Below are 17,957 nucleotides of genomic sequence, written 5' to 3'. Positions count from 1 at the left end.
GATGGGGGTGGCAGTAGTGATGGGCAACAGGTCCCCTATGAGTGGGGGTGGTAGGGGTGATGGACAACAGGTCCCCTATGGATGGGGGTGGCAGTAGTGATGGGCAAGAGGTCCCCTATGAGTGGGGGTGGCAGGGGTGATGGGCAACATAATCCCTATGGGTGGGGGTGGCAGTAGTGATGGTCAACATGAACCCTGTGGGTGGGGGTGGTAGTGGTGCTGGCCATACAACCCCAATGGTGGCCTGTTGTTAGTGGCCAGGATGTGGATCCCCTGTGTGGGTGTGCTATTTTGCGGGTACGTGTTGTTTGTTTGTGTGGTAGGTGTCTGACTTACCGTCTGCGCCATCCGCGTCTGTTCCTGATCCCGTCATAGATGTAGAGTACTGGTATGACCTGCGGGATGGGATTCATGATGTGTTCGTCTCGAACACGCTGCTTGTTGCTCTGTCTCGTACCCGTTGCAAGCTGGTCCATCTCGTAGCCGTGGATTGAGTTGTGGCGCGAATTGTAGCTGATATGCTTCTTTTCCAGATACTGTGACGTGCTGTACGTGGCGACCCGTCCGGCGCGTAGGAATTATGTATCATACTTGTCAGGGAGGAAACTGCTATGGATACTGCTTCCGGGAAAGTCGGTTCGGCGTTAGGAGTTACGGCTTGGACGGAGAATGGAGCTTGAGTCACTTCATCAACAGGACGGACCGGCTCCGGGTCGGTCGCACGGTAAGGCTGCAGACAGCTCTCGGAGAGCTATCCGACCCGGATCGGAATCGACCCCTATATGTTGAATTACCTGCAAATAAAGCTATATGTTAAATGTAGCTGAATACACCAAACTCCTTTAATCAAAAATCAAATGTGCCCTGCTTACCACAAGTCAAAGAGGTTATGCAACGGATATATAAGTATCTGAACCAGCAATCCTTGCAGGCATTCACATCATAGCCTTTTTTTATTTTGTAGAGGGAATGTCAACTATTGGTTGACCGTGACCTCTCTTTTGTATTCTTCACACAGCAATGTATCTCTTTCACAGCACAGTTACCACATGTCCCATAATACCCTTCAATGGTCTTTGTAAGCTTTTATTCTAGCATAAATAGTAACATTGACAACCTCTGCATTATTTATATTGCTTTATGGGATTTTTAACCAATTAATGGCACTTGTTCTGTGATAATACACACTATTTTCTTTCCCCTGTACAATTGAGCTCACAAGATTGTTGCTGTATTACAAAGACCTCTTAGAAGAGTCACTCAGTACATTCCCATGCAACTATCGCAAGAATTTTGTGGGATTGTATGAGGCCCCCCCACAGCAAGCTTCACCTGAAGAAGCTTGTAATTTACTCTCACGAGACTCTCGCTGGATCGTAGCAAAATTTGCAAATCACAATCCAAGCAACAGAAAGCCATTTCAAGACCACGCTAACATCATATAAAAAAAGACTTGACGAAGTAAATAAGGAAATAAATGGCCGAATACAAAGACGAACTGACCCAGTCCAAAATCCATCAATTCCAGAAAGATCTGAAGAAATTCTCCTTCGTAAAAACATACCCCTACTCAGATGCGGACTACAAAGCCCCGAACAGAACACCACAGTCAATTTCCTCTGATGATGGATCCTCTATAAGTAGCGGATCTAGCAATGGAAGCAATAGAAACAGACAGAGAGGGAGAGGCAAAAACACCAACTGGCAAAAACCATGGCCTAACACACACCAAGTGGGCCAGATGAACTATCATGGCGCATATCCAACGATGCTACCACAAATGCCTCCGCAAATGATGTTTGGCTGGAATCCCCCATTTGCACAACCACCTGTGCAATTCGGAAAGCCAAACCAAAGATTTCATTTTTTAGGGACAGGCCGGAGGGGATGAGGCAGAAGACCTCGAAGACCCCAAGTACACTGGGAGGAAGATCAGATACCAAGTGCCAATACCCGCAGCAAAGCAAAAGACCAGCAAGCCGGACCGAGTGGGACCAGAACCTAGTTTCGAATCTGTCTGATCACACCCTCAAAGACACTGAAAAAGAAGTACTCAACAAAGGACTAGGCTTCTCACCAACCACCATACTGGACACATTCAAACTTCATTGTGAACTCTCTGAGTTCTTTCGGAAGCAAAAATTAAAAGCCTTCTTTGAGAATCAGCCTCCATTGAACATTCAGAATGAAGATAAAAGAGACACTGACTTTAAACTCAAATCTACCTTTAACCCACCTCCAAACACAATCCCTGTGGAACTAATAGCCTTTGAACAAGCGGTTTACAAAGAAATTGAAAATACCATAGAGAACCCTTCATTTAAGAACACAAGTGCGAGTCAATTTGCTGCTATCAAAAACCTGAAAAGTAATGACACTGTGATTATAAAACCAGCGGATAAAGGAGGGGGCATAGTTCTTCAAAACAAAGATGCGTACCACACAGAATGTCTCTGCCTTCTAGATGACACCAAGAACTATCGTAAACTTGATCACAATCCCAGCAACACTCTCAAGACCAAGATTTACATACTGGTACTTTAGGCAGAATCAAATGGGGATATTAGCAGACAAGAAGCAGCATTCCTCACTTCAGCTGGCAAAAAGATCCCATACTTTTACACCATACCAAAAATTCACAAAAACAGAGCACCCCCCCTGGCAGACCGATCGGATCTGGAATAGTTTCACTTCTTGAACCTCTTTCCTGCTTCTGCGATTTCTTTCTACAACCTTTGGTACAGGCAATACCACACACTTAAAGACACAAAAGACCTATTACGTCATTTAAATAATCAGCAATACAACCCTGAAACTTCCATCCTGGTGAGTATGGACATTGAAAGGTTATATTCAAGCTTACCTCAAGATGACACACTTGAGGTCCTTCGTACCTCACTTGACAGTACAGAATGGAACTATAGGACACCTAAATCCTTTGTCCTACAATGCGCCGAACTAGCATTAAAAGAAAACGTTTTTGAATATGAGGGCACTCTGTTTTTACAACAATATGGCACTTCAATGGCCAGCACGTTCGCAGCGTGTATAGCAGGACACTATTTGTAGAATTTCGTAAAAAACAACACATTCTAAATCCTGCTGCACCATTTTTTAAGGAGATAATATTCTATAAGAGATATATAGATGATGTCATCCTAATATGGGAATGCACTGAGACCACCTTTGTCGAATTTCTCACTTGGATCAATACACTGGATCCCAATTTAAAATGTACCCACTCAACAAGTCGAGAGAGTATCACCTTTCTGAACTTAGACATTAAGGCACACAGAGGCATTCTTACCACAAAAACACATTTCAAACCGACAGCCAAAAACTCACTGCTACGCTTTGAGAGCTTTCATCCAAGACCACTAAGAGAAAACCTGCCCTACGGGCAATGCCTTAGGTTAAGATGCAATTGCAGTGAAATTAAGGATTTTAGATCCCAATTAGATTCATTGACTCAGAAACTGAAAAACAGGGGCTATCCTGATAGAGTCATCAATAAAGCCTAAAAAAGAGCAAGAAACCAGAACCGAGAGAGCCTAATTGAGAATGCATCCCACTCACCTGTATGACTACGTACAACTCTATCTCAAAGAAAGTAACCAAAATCAGAGCAACTGGAGAATTGTAACATCAGGTAATCTACACTGGGAAAAGTCAATATTCTCCTACAAAAGAGCACAAAATCTACGAGATAGTTTGGTATCCACACGCCCCAAGCAACAAATCTCTACTAACAACATGGTGTTACATGCTTGGAGTCTACCAAACATCACTGGCCACTTTCCCTGTGGTAATTGCAATGTGTGCCATCTCACTAAAACTACAAAAACCTTCAACCTTGAACAAGGCAAAACATGGCACATTAAAAAACACACTAACTGCAACTCAGCCAATGTGATATATCTCATCACATGCCCATGTAATCTAAGATATATGGGAATGAACGGCAGAAAAATAAAGACCAGGATATGCAAACACAGGAGCAACATCCGGTGTTAACGTAACACCGCTAAAATGACCGATCATTCTCTTGCTGCAGGGCATAAGACCAATGATATGGTTTGGGTGGTCATTGAACAACTAGATACACATACCTAAATTTACAGGACCTACTCTTTGAAAAAGAGCAACATTGGATTTACAGACTGTCGACCCATATCACAGGTCTCAGTGATAATGTCCTATGGAATGCAATACAAAGAGCATAAATATTGCAATTTCACATATGAATCCAGATACATTTTTCTGCAAAGGACAATCAGATCTTGGCAGAGGACCTTGAGTCTCCCATAGCCCACCCGTCAGTCTGAGGCCACACATCTATGACCCATTTTTATGAGTATTTGACATCCGTCACTATCATAACACCAGGCACTGCCTCAGAATAAAATACTAGATCTCTGCAGAAGCCCATCAACCACCCGTAATGTAATGTAATGTAATATATTTGTGGGTTATGCATCTATGAATCTATCATGGCCATGTGACTTCATTCACTTTAGCAACAATTCACAGGGTACCCGTTGAGTGCTATTCATGAACATAAGACTCCACCATGGTGAATAGAACCCGACTCGTGCCATATGTGCAACGTTAGCATTGTAGAGGTCCCCTTAATCACACTGCGGGTCACTTTCTTCGATAGAACCTTACTCGCTCCATATGCGCAACATCCCCCTGTCCCCTAATCACACCGTGGGTCACTTTCTTCCTTCTGACCTTGTTCAATGGTTTTACACCTTGCCACATTTCTTTCCATTGAATCTTATCGTGTCACATTAAATGTGCACTACACGCATATACACTACTATGCATTCGCAGGGAGATACATATCGCGTACAGCTCACCATCTTTCTAGTCATGACGCTCCAACAGTCAGTGTTCTAGTAGGTCACGCACACGAGCACATCACGTGACCTTACTACTTGACCACGCTCACTGCTGCAACTTCAAACAGGGACTCGAAAACACTCGCTGCATCGGCGAGATTCGGTCCACACCGTAGGTTACAGCATTTTCTATCCTGAGACAAAAGTAAGTACTTACGTCCAATATCACAGGACCCTGCCTCATGGTACTTGTATTATCTAATACAGCACCTATCCTCAATGCAATTTTCACCTCTGCAGGGTCTTCATAACAGGAAGTACCACCTTGCGATCGGATCCATGAATCCATACATGCGCAGAGTTAATGTGAGCCTGCTTACTTGTTGTTTGTCAGCGTGTACCGTTTGTCATCCATGTTGAATGTGTTCTCAATTTTATACCACACGCTACTTAAACCGTAGTTTTTAATAAATCACAAAATGTGCCATAATGCGATAAGCCTAATGTCATATAGTCAATATCTATTGATCAACATGAATAGAAAGTAGTTGGTAAAATCGATCACTTGAACACAAATGAGTGCTCCCACGGCACATTGTAGCCACTCATGGTTATTTTACAGATTGCCATCATGCATGCAAGCATGATGTCTTCTGTCCATTTCTTAGCCATGTTTCTTCAACCCTACGCATGGAGGAGCGCAACCATGTAAGCCATGCATGATATTTTTTGGTTCGTTTGCAATTACACAAGCCGTATTGCACCTTTCCTTTACAGATACTCATCGCGCTGGATCTGTAAGTAACAAGATGCCACCACATTCACAGTGCACTTTAGGGTGTGCACTGATATATACACCCCAGTGGCCAGCTACCTTTTTTGGCCACACTCACTCAATTGGTCCTGATGAGAGCCTCATGAACACCTTAGAAGGCTGAAACTAGTAGACCCACACAATTTTTAGGGATAGTGAGGCATATCATTGCCTCACACATATCCAAAATGTCCTTGGACCCTTTCATTAAAACTTTTACAAGGGTATTTCCTAGAGACATTTTTAGCATTTAACCGCACTTCACATATCACTTCGCTTTCTCACCAAATTACCCGCTCCGCTGCAAATCAGACGTTGAAGCACAGCTGGATTGCACTCCGCAATTCTACTGGGCCCGATGATGAAGCATGCCACCTACTAGGTAGGTGGGTGAGGGGTTTCCTAAGACAACCACTGTTTGTCTGTGCTCCTCTATCAAGGTGAAGGTCGACAATGATGACCTTAACCAGTTAAGGACTTGTCCAAATTGTTTTTGTATACTACTCTGGGAAAGGGACAAGTGTCTGCTCCATTTTCTTACTCTCTAGCTGTTCTTTTGTGAAAAGGACATAGGCACAATCACAGGGGTAGCACTTGATATCAAAATGAAGGAGACTTTTTCACAATTGATGTCTCACTTTCTTCACACAGCCTTAGTATATTCTAATATATATCAAATGCAACAATGGCAGTGTTCCAAATAGTTTTGTTCTAAGATTGAGCAATCCCAGAAGCATGTTAAGAAAACAATTTCTGCATTTCTTTGTGACAATGGCATGGGCTCCATGTATCATAACAATATCCATTTTGAAATGCCAGGTGTCTATAGGCGAGATGGAGTGCACTTCACTGCAGAACGGAATAGGATCTTCCTTAACCACATTAAGAAATACATCCAGTTCTATACGTAACTAACACTATACATTGTAAACACAAAGGCTCTTGACAAAGCCACCATACTCCTAAGTTATGTTTTTTTTCATGTTCTAACTCCCTTTGGAATACTGACACCTGTGAGATTCTTGCAAAAGTGGGAGTACCCAAAAAGCCTGCCTCCACTCACATATTTGTTTGACTATTGAAAGATCAAATATTTAGCATATATCTGATGGATAACAGTCCTGTATTCTTGGGTCACTGAGACCTCTCCCTTCGTACGGATTTTGTCTAAACCTCTCTATGATTCATTGAGAGTCTCAAAGGATCATAAAATGATTTTTGGCAAAGAATTTGCACTCTCTTTATTTGCAGTACTTATATTTTATAGTACCCGCTACTATTGTATGGGATGAATGCGGCCTCCCTATGCACAGCTTTCAACAGTATAACAGGAGTGTATAGTAGGGTGTAAGAGACTGGGCTCTTCATGAACACCTCGCACCAGGGCAACAACTGTGTCTAGTAGGGTGTTGGGAGTGATTGGCCTCTCTGCTGGGACCTTTCCTCAAGGTAACCAGTGTCCAGAATAGGGTGTACAGAGAGACTGGCCTATCCACTGACACCTCTTCTCAGGATAATCAGCATGCATAGTAAGGTGATAGAGGGGCTGTCTCTCAGCTGAGATCTCTTGCCAAGCCAACAACCATGTGATTAGGGTATGGGAAGGGATTCATCTGTCCGCTGACACTTCTTTCCGGAGTGAAAACAGTTTGCAGTAGGGTATGAGTAAATATTGTCCTCTCGACCTTTCCATAGGGTGACAAAGATGGGCAGTAGTGTGTGTAGGGAGTGGCCTGTCCACGGGCACCACTCTACAGGACAACAGATATATTCAGAAGCATGTGTGGAGGGAGAGGCTTCACTGCTGACAAATCTCTTCAGAGTGATGGGCATGCATAGTAGGCTATGGTGAGACAGTGACATCTGCACTCATTCCTCTCTTCATAGTGACAGGTATGCACAGTAGAGTGTGCAGAGGAACTGGCATCTGGGCTGACACCCCTCTCTTGGATGTTGGCTGTGTGTAGATGGTGTGTGGAGGAATTGGCCTCTATGCTGATACCTCTCTTGAAGCATGGGAGTGAATAGCAGGGTATGAGGCGGGCTTGCCTTTTGATCTCACCTCTCTCTTCAGGATGACAGATTTCAACTATGGTGCGGGGAGGAAATTACTTATATACTGAGGAGTCTGTCTTTAATGACAAGCATAAAGACTAGGGTAAAGAGAGAGACTACCCTATCAGCTTGGACATCTCTCCAGAGTAACACGTGTGTGTAGTAGACTGTGTTTGGAGACTTCTCTCTCTGCTCCTACCTTTCTTCATGGTGATGAATATGCATAGTAGGGTATAGAAATGGAGTATCTTCCCTGCTGAAAACAGTGTCTTGATCCACTGGTGTGGATAGTTGAATGTGGGGACACATTTACCTCTCCTCATGGAGACAGGCATGCGCAATAGAGTGTCACAGGGACAGACTGCTCTGCTGAAACTTCTCGCCAGAGTGAAAAGCATATATAACAACATGTGCAAAAGAGATGTCCTCTCCTTTACCACAGCTCCACCAGCTGACAGCAGTGCATAGTAGAGTGTGGGGATGCATTAACCTCCGTACCAAAACCTCTCTCTTGTATGAGAGCTCTCTACACTACAGTGTGGACAAAGACTGATAGCTCTACAGGGACCTCACTCTTGCCTGACAAGTCAGATAGTATGGTATTTAAATAATTGACTTCTCCATTGACAAGTCTCTCTGGCAGAACATATGTGCATACTGTATTGATACATTTACATGCCGGAGCACTTCCTCAGTCCATGAAGATGGAACTGCCAGTTTTAGTCATGGTTTCAATACTGTAATAATATTGAAATCTAAAATAACTAGTAGGTAAAACAATCACTATTAACTTAAAAAAATTGTATTACAATAAAATAATTTAACGTCATTACAAAACTACAACACCTATATTAACAGCAACTGTAAAACAAATAATAGAACTTCACTCATTTAAAATGCCTTCTTCCGACTCTGATGAGCAGGCAACTGAAACCACTCAATTCTCAGCTTGCAACATATATAAAGAGTTCAGCAGAATGACAAAGACCCTTCATACGAACATATTACTTGTCCAAGTAATAGTTTTTTGCTGATTTTCCAGTTATACTTTCCTGTTTCTTCAAAAGTGAAAAAGTCTTGTTTTTGTCCTCCTTATATTTTGTCACATGATAGTTTTCTGTTCAACAATCTCTGTTTTCCATTTCCCTCCAACATAGGAGAAAATAGCCCAAAAATTAAGGTAAATACTGCTCAATATTCATCACTATATTGTCTAAACTTTTGTACAATTTTCACCCTCGATAACATATTTTTTTCTAGTGTACCAATAGCTTATGATTCTTTCTCCTGAAAGATTCAACAGCCTCACCCAGTGTATCTTTCCTTTTTCTTTACAAATAAAGTGAAGTAAGGCTTCAAATCTGTGGTTGAGGTACCTACAAACATTTGCAAGATCAATATAGCACAACTACGTTTTCTCATTAATACCTGCAATGATTAAATTATTTAAAGCTCAAAGTGACATAGCAGGTGGATGCAACTATATTGCATAACATATACTTTACCTATTGATACTGCTATAGATGGTAAAAGCTGGTTCCATAAAGGTTTACGAAGTAACACAGTCCTATTGACACAGATTTTCTGACAGTGAGTAGGGTGTTTCACTGTAGAAACAGCAAGCTTTCCACTGAAATCTCTGATAAGGGTAAAGGATGTGTATACTAGGGCTCCCGAAAAGACTAGGCCTTGTATTCTCACACCCCAGATTCTTTGCTTTATAATGTGAGAAGCACTGCCTTCTTTAATTGCAACTATATACGGTGTCAAAGTTAAATTTTTTAACACATCAAGCAATCCCTGCTGATGTCTCTTTACATTCAAATCTCTGCTTCCAAAAAGCTATACTGAGAAATCTACATCTCTACAAATAGCTTTTCACTCAGTAAACAAGATGTACAATACATTTATCAACATTAGGGCACTTACTGACACTTCTCAACAAAGTTGATAACGAAGATTATTAATTACTTGAACTTGGAGCTGTTTCTTAAATGCAGCTGAAAACACCAGTCTCTTCCAGTACCAAATTAAATTACATCTGCTGAGCACAAGTCAAAGAAACTTCCTTCTCCTTCAAACCACCAAGGACAATCTGGGCAGTCTCTGGTTGTGCAGCCAATCTCATCACAGCATTTCATCACCCATGTAATGACAATGTTAACTTTTGGTTTACCTTAATATAACCTGCCTCTTTTTATCTATTTCTTACTATAGGATCTCGCGGGATCATAAAACACCTCATGGCATGCTCAGTAATTTTACATACGGGTCTCGTGAGCCCGCTCGCACGAGATTCACATGGAAATCTTCACTCCCTAAAGCCTGCAAACTACTCCCCAGGAATCACAGCAGAATTGCAAACTCTCTCTCAGATGACAGGTGTTCAGAGTAGGATGTGTGAAGGGACTGGCATATCAGCTTAGACCTCTCTCTCAGATTACGGGTGTGCGTAGTAAGGTGTGTGGAGGGACTGTCTTTTCCATTGAGACTCTAATCTCAGATCATATCCCCATGGTAGGAATCTTTTAAAGACCAGGATCTTTTGCCAGGCATATGAATGAATCACTTAGCGGTAGTACTCCCTGGACCCTAGCACCATGAAACCATATGGTATACGTGCGCTTTATAAGTATCTTTAACATAACATAACAAAATGACCAATGTGTGGTATAGGGTGTGTGGAGGGACTAGCCTCTCCACTGAGACCTTCCTCTCAGATGACAGTTATAGGTATAGGATGTGAGGAGAGACTGGCCTACCGGCTGAGATGTCTACTGAGACCTCTCTCTGGAATGATAGGTGTGTGTAGTGGGGTGTGGGGGGAATAATCTCTCCACTGAGACCATTTTTTGAAATAACGGGAGTGCATAGTAATGGGTAGAGAGGTGCTGACATCTCCACTAAAAACTTTCTTCACAATAATGGGTATGCATAGTAGAGTGTGAGGGAGGAACCAGCGTATCTACTCACAGCTGTCCCCAGAACGTTGAGCATACATAGTAGGGAATAGGGAGGGAAAAACCTCTCCACTAACAACCCCGAACAGTGTGATAAGAATGCACACTAGTGTGTGGGGAGAGACAAACCTCTCTGCTCAGACCTCTCTGTTGGACAACTGGTCTGTATAGTAGTGTGTGAGGAGGTACTGGCCTCTCTTTTGAAACCTCTCTCTCAGATGATGGGTATACATAGTAGGATGTGTGGAGAAACTAGCCTCTCCGCTCAGGCCTCTTTCTTGGATGACGTGTGTGGATAGTAGGATTTGGGGAGGGAGTGGCCTCTCCTTTGAGACCTCTCTCCCTGATGATGGAATTGTGTGCAGTAGTATATGTGGATGGACCAACCTCTTCACTAAGGCCCTTCTTCTGGATGAGTGGTCTGCATAATTGGGTATGGACAGGGACTGGTCTGTTTACTGATTCCGCTCTGTCAGATGACGAATATGAGTAGTAGTGTGGGGGGAGAGACTAGTCTATCTACTGAGACGCCTCTCTTGGACGAAGGATGGGCATAGAATAAAATGAGGAGAGACTGGCCTCTCCTTTAACACCTCTCTCTCAGATGACGGGTCTACATAGCAGGGTGTTTAAAAAACTGGTCTCTCCGCTAAGACCCCACCCTTGGAAGACATGTGGATAGTAGGGTTTAGGAAGGGACTGGGTTCTCCTTGAGACCTCTCTTTCGGATGATGGGTGTGTGCAGTAAAACTTGCGGATGGACTGGCCTCTCCACTGAGACCCCTCTATTGGATGACGGGTGTGCAGAGTAGGATGTGGGGAGGGACTAGCTACTCCTTTCACTCCTCTCTCCTGGATAACAGCTGTGCGTAGTGGTGTATATGGAGGGACTGGCTTCCCCACTGAGACCTCTCTCAAAGATATGGGTGTCCATAATAGGGTTTGCAGAGAGACTAGCCTCTCCACTGAGACCCCTCTATTGTATGGCCGCTCTAAATAGTAGGGATGTGGAGAGAGTCGTAACTCTCTACTCAGAACTCTTCCCTAGCCAATGGGCATAAATAGTCGACTCTGATAAACTCCATCTCCAGTATGACTCCTTCCTACAGTAACAAGTAACAAATTGCAAAAATGTATTCATCAAACTTTTTATGTACCTTGGCAGTGCTTTTTTGTAACAGAAAATGAACAACAGCAGAATAGTTAGCAATCTGTAGATTCAATGTGGTGCGTGTCAGAATTGGTACTAGTTCTTCCCACATTGGAACTTTGAGGATGAATACAAACATTTCGCTTCTGAGAAGCACATTCGGTACCTTTGTAGTCAAACCATACATTATTGTCTTCAGCTGTTTCAAGAAAACATTCTTGTGTAGAGAGCTAAGGCATCGAGCTTAGACAAACTCCAATTGCTTCTGCTGTAGTCAAATCGAAGCTCCTGCATCAGTGAATTGCACATTATATGTTACAGTTCTATGTGACCTACAGAATAGCTATTAAAAATTAATAAATACATTGTATAATGAACATAAAGGTAGTTTACCATTACCACACTGTGCCAACCAGTTCCTAAACAAAGTCGTCTTTTTACATTTTTATCTTGAGGTTCTGAGCAGAGGCTGACTTTGAGTAAAATTGTGTGAAAGGTCTTTGTGAATAACAGGCAGGCAGAGAGGTGTGTGCACAAAGAATAGACGTGGTTTCTAAATGGGTGTCGGGTTTAGGTTAATTTTGGAAGTAAATAACGTATTTGCATAGGCCATACATCACCGATTCCTGGTTAGACTGGATTCGTAAGGGGGAATAATGAGGATAGAGTTTAAATGTCTGAGTATACTTAGAAAGTTATCATATCAAAGTAGTAGGATTGAAGTATATTAAAAAAAAATTAAAGGAAAAAGTCAAAAAAGATGGAACAAATCCACTCAAGAATGATGTGAGTTTCTTACAAGTCTTGGAGATTCCAGTCCAGAAGTTCTTAAGCTGCTTGAAATGCGTAATGTTCCAAGAGGCTATTGTTGCCATCGTGTGAGAAAAGCAAAGCGATCCAATTCATATCCTCGAAGGGACAGTAATGTTCCTCGAATGTTGGAGCGGTAATTTGAATGGGTAGGCTATCTGCGAGGTTGTGAAAGGTCGCACATTGCAGGAGATCTTTGGTGGCTTCGCAGAAATCCCATTGCGCTGCGATTCCTTTTTGCATTGCATTCGCCATTGCTCCACTGCCAGAACAATCACGTTCATGCTTTTCAAGATACTCCATTACCTGCTGGATATCTGGAGTGATTGTTGAGATGTTGGAAAGGCATACATCAATTCACCAGTCGAATGGGCAAGTTTTGCAATCAAACGATGATTGTACGCATATTGCATAAGTGTAGATAAATGTTATGTTGTAGCTAGCTCCGATAATAGATAGAGGTAGGCAGCCGAAAAGTTTTTCTGTTTTTTTTACAGTATCGATGTAGCTTGGCATAGAGGTGTATTCTGTCAGACATAGTTGTTACCATAGAGAGCGTAGCCATTTCTAGAAGTATAATTAGTAGTAGGATGGCCGCAAAGAGGGTGAGAATTATGGGCACTGTTCCTGGTATTCCAGAGATGATCGAAAGAATGTCTGAATGTAGTCTGGTATTAAAAGAAGAACAGTTTGAAAGCGTGTTAGAAGGCTGTAGGAGACCATGGTAAAAAAGTGTGCCAGTCCTTGAGTGTGACATGTGTTGAAAATTGTGTATCAATTCACAAAGTGTAATTGGCGGTTCGTATTTAAAAGGGAGTGTATTTTACTTGAAGTTCGTGGTATCCGCAGTCGATACATTTCTTTTGCAGAAGTGAGGGAGACTTCTGTTCTGAACAAAGGTGCTTTTAGTTTGGTTTGTTTCTTGAAATGTGTTTTCAAACTAGGAATTTAAGGCCAAGTTGAAGTTTGGGAGTTAGTTTCTGTGGGTGGGAACGATATTGCCACAGGGAGTTACTGTGTTTGAAACAGTAAGGACATGCGATATGCCAGCTCATATTCCGTAGGAGTTTATGTTATTGATAAGCAGATAAGTGTCATTAGAAAGCGGTGTGAATGTTGGTGTGATTGTGGGAGTTGGCGTCCTTTTAAGAAAGGAAGCAAGATTGATGGCTGTAAGCTTAGAAGCGCAGTGCAGTTGGACATTCTTGGATAGTAATGAATGACGGCCATTGTGGTCGCACTATTCACCTGTGAGAAAAACTTTTGTATGCTCTTTAAGACAGCGATATGTAAATGGAATAAGCCACTGCTCGTGAATAAACACGCTACCTTATATAATGACATTCAACATGACAAACAACATGTACACGTAGCAGACTCAATGACACTACATACTGTGGGAACCGTGGCTAGCCATGTATACAAACTAAACATGGCATGGCACCTCTGCCTGACTATGCAGAATGCAAGGAGAGATGAGAGCAAAGTATGTGCGAAGGTGGCAAGTAGCTTTCGATTATAAAAGTATACAATGCAAAGTCTTGAGGGGATGTGCCGAACAGACTTAAGTATGCAGAGCACAGACATGTACATGTCAATATACACTGATGGTCTATTGAGTGAAGTGGACAGTGGACACAACCATGATAGTACAGTCAGTAGGGAAGATTAGGGAATGGTAGCGCATACGTGCCTCCCCCCCCAAATGTTTAGGGAAGTGGGCTGGCTACGCCGTACTCAAGGCTAGCGTAGGGGTATGAATAAAAGGCAAGTTTCTTTGGGTGTGGTTCTCTTCCGGATTGGCGAACGTGTCTGCCAGGTCTGCGCAGCTTACACTGCCATGAGGCTGATGCTGTGAACGAAGGTGGGTGCGTGAATGATGCTCTCAGCCTGCTGGTACTCAGAAACCGCCATGACCGCTGTGACACATATATGCCACGCAGTTCACCCTTGGACACCGCTGTATGTGAAAGAGGGCCGACCACGTGCCAGCTGAAGGTCCTGGGCCGAGGTCTGCGAGCTCGGAATACTCCTGAGATTAACGCTGGATACCGTGACACAGGCACACAGAGCCCAGCCTGAGGTCCAGGAGCATGGAGTGCTCTGCATAATAGTAACACAGTACTCTGACATGTACCGACAGTGGAACGGTGTTTTGATACCATAGTGAACGATGTTAGAACTGTATCTGAGAGTGGAGATGAAGGTACTCCCTTCGACAAGCTGCAACCAACTCTGGGTCCCAACAGTGGAACGGTGTCTTGATCCCATAATGGATGATGTCCGCTATTACCTGCTGCTGAGTTTTCAGAGAACTCCCTCGGTTGAGGTGCATCAGACTCTGTGCTTCTGTAGCTAATTGCTGCACATGATTATTGGGTTTGGTTGACTGCAGTCGGTGGAGTACACCGTGGTACAGCAGGTCAGAACAGTGAAACGGGGTCTTGATTCTATGGTTGAGGATGTCAGAAGTTAAAGTCTGTGATGATTTCGGTGTACCCCCTCCGATCAGGTGCAACCAACTCTAGGTCCGAACAGTAGAATGGTGTCTTGATCCCTCAATGGACGATGTTAGAACTGCATCTGCGATTGGAGATGAAGGTACTCCCTTTGACCAGGTGGAACCAACTCTAGGTTGCAACAGTGGAACGTAGTCTTGATTCCACAATGGAAAATGTCCGATATTACAGTCTGCTTAATTTTTACAGAACTCCTTCCGTTGAGGTGGATTAGACTCTGTGCTTCTGTAGTTAACTGCTGCACATGATTATTACGATACCAAAGGGGATGATGGACGGAGCGCTTGAGCAAATCAAACACTCAACCCCTGTCAACTGATCTGGGTTTAATCCATCATCATTTTTTAGCTCACTCCACCACCCCAGTTCAGATATGGCCATATGCAAATCAGTCTGACCCTGTGCCTCATGGGGACAGTCCAGCCCGAACTGCCAAGCCATGTCTTCCCTGGACCGGAAACAAGCATCCTGGGACCGGTTTCGGGTTCATAACCCTCATCAGCCAGGCTATCTTGAATCCAATGGCAAAGTGAGCAAGGGACCCACGTCTGGGCATACCATGCCAACTTAGGGCGAATAAAGCGATACCAAAGGGGATGATGGACGGAGCGCTTGGGCCAATCAAACACTCAACCCCAGTCAACTGATCTGGGTTTAATCCATCATCATTCTTTAGCTCACTCCACCACTCCAGTTCAGACACGGCCATATGCAAATCAGTCTGACCCTGTGCCTCATGAAAACAAGGGACCCACGTCTGGGCATACCCTGCCAACTTAGGGCGAACAAAGCGATACCAAAGGGGATGATGGATGGAGCGCTTGAGCAGCTTGAATGGCATGGTGAGCAAAAAAACGATGAATTTAGGCCCAGATCTCTGTACTGGGGTGAATGTATGACATTGTTCTGCATTATGTCCATCAATAGTTCTTTTTGCATTTGTCACCCCGTGAGGGACGGGTATGCTCAGACGTGAGTCCTGTGCTCTACATGCCACTGGGATCAAGCTATCCTGGCTGAAGAGGGGTGAAACCCCGAAACTGGTCCTAGGATGCTTGTTTCCAGTCCAGAGAGGACCTGGCCTGGCAGTTCGGGATGGACTATTCCCATTGGGCACAGGGTCAGGACTGATTTGCATATGGCTGAGTCCAAACTGGAATGGCATGGTGAGCAAAAAAACGATGGATTTAGACCCGGATCTCTGTACTGGGGTGAATGTATGACATTGTTCTGCATTCTGTCCATCAATAGTTCTTTTTGCATTTGTCACCCCGAGTGGGACGGGTATGCTCAGACGTGAATCCCGTGCTCTCCATTCCACTGGGATCAAGCTATCCTGGCTGAATAGGGGTGAAACCCCTAAACCGGTCCTAGGATGATTGTTTCCAGTCCAGAGAGGACCTGGCCTGGCAGTTCGGGCTGGACTGTTCCCATTGGGCACAGGGTCAAGACTGATTTGGATATGGCTGGGTCCAAAACTGGAATAGCATGGTGAGCAAAAAAAGGATGGATTTAGGGCCAGATCTCTGTACTGGGGTGAATGTATGACATTGTTCTGCATTCTGTCCATCAATAGTTCTTTTTGCATTTGTCACCCCGAGTGGGACGGGTATGCTCAGACGTGATTCCTGTGCTCTCCATGACACTGGGATCAAGCTATCCTGGCTGAAGTGGGGTGTAACCCCGAAACCGGTCCTAGGATGCTTGTTTCCAGTCCAGAGAGGACCTGGCCTGGCAGTTCGGGTTGGACTGTTCCCATTGGGCACAGGGTCAAGAATGATTTGCATATGGCTGGGTCCAAACTGCAATGGCATGGTGAGCAAAACAACAATGGATTTAGGCCCAGATCTCTGTAGTGGGTGAATGTATGACATTGTTCTGCATTCTGTCCATCAATAGTTCTTTTTGCATTTGTCACCCCGAGTGGGATGGGTATGCTCAGACGTGAGTCCCGTGCTCTCCATGCCACTGGGATCAAGCTATCCTGGCAGAATAGGGTGAAACCCCTAAAGCGGTCCTAGGATGATTGTTTCCAGTCCAGAGAGGACCTGGCCTGGCAGTTCGGGCTGTTCTGTTCCCATTGGGCACAGGGTCAAGACTGATTTGTATATGGCTGGGTCCAAACTGGAATGGCATGGTGAGCAAAAAAACGATGGATTTAGGCCCAGATCTCTGTGCTGGGGTGAATGTATGACATTGTTCTGCATTCTGTCCATCAATAGTTCTTTTTGCATTTGTCACCGCTTGTGGGATGGGTATGCTCAGACGTGAGTCCCGTGCTCTCCATGCCACTGGGATCAAGCTATCCTGGCTGAATAGGGGTGAAACCCCTAAACCGGTCCTAGGATGATTGTTTCCAGTCCAGAGAGGACCTGGCCTGGCAGTTCGGGGTGGACTGTTCCCATTGGGCACAGGGTCAAGACTGATTTGTATATGGCTGGGTCCAAACTGGAATAGCATAGTGAGCAAAAAAAGGATGGATTTAGGCCCAGATCTCTGTACTGGGTTGAATGTATGACATTGTTCTGCATTCTGTCCATCAATAGTTCTTTTTGCATTTGTCACCCCGAGTGGGACGGGTATGCTCAGACGTGAGTCCTGTGCTCTCCATGCCACTGGGATCAAGCTATCCTGGCTGAAGTGGGGTGAAACCCCGAAACCGGTCCTAGGATGCTTGTTTCCAGTCCAGAGAGGACCTGGCCTGGCAGTTCGGGTTGGACTGTTCCCATTGGGCACAGGGTCAAGACTGATTTGCATATGGCTGGGTCCAAACTGGAATGGCATGGTGAGCAAACCAACAATGGA

Source organism: Triturus cristatus, chromosome 3_1, assembly GCF_964204655.1.
Source record: "Triturus cristatus chromosome 3_1, aTriCri1.1, whole genome shotgun sequence".
In the NCBI taxonomy this organism is placed as follows: Eukaryota; Metazoa; Chordata; class Amphibia; order Caudata; family Salamandridae; genus Triturus; species Triturus cristatus.
Note: the sequence above shows the minus strand (reverse complement) of the source record.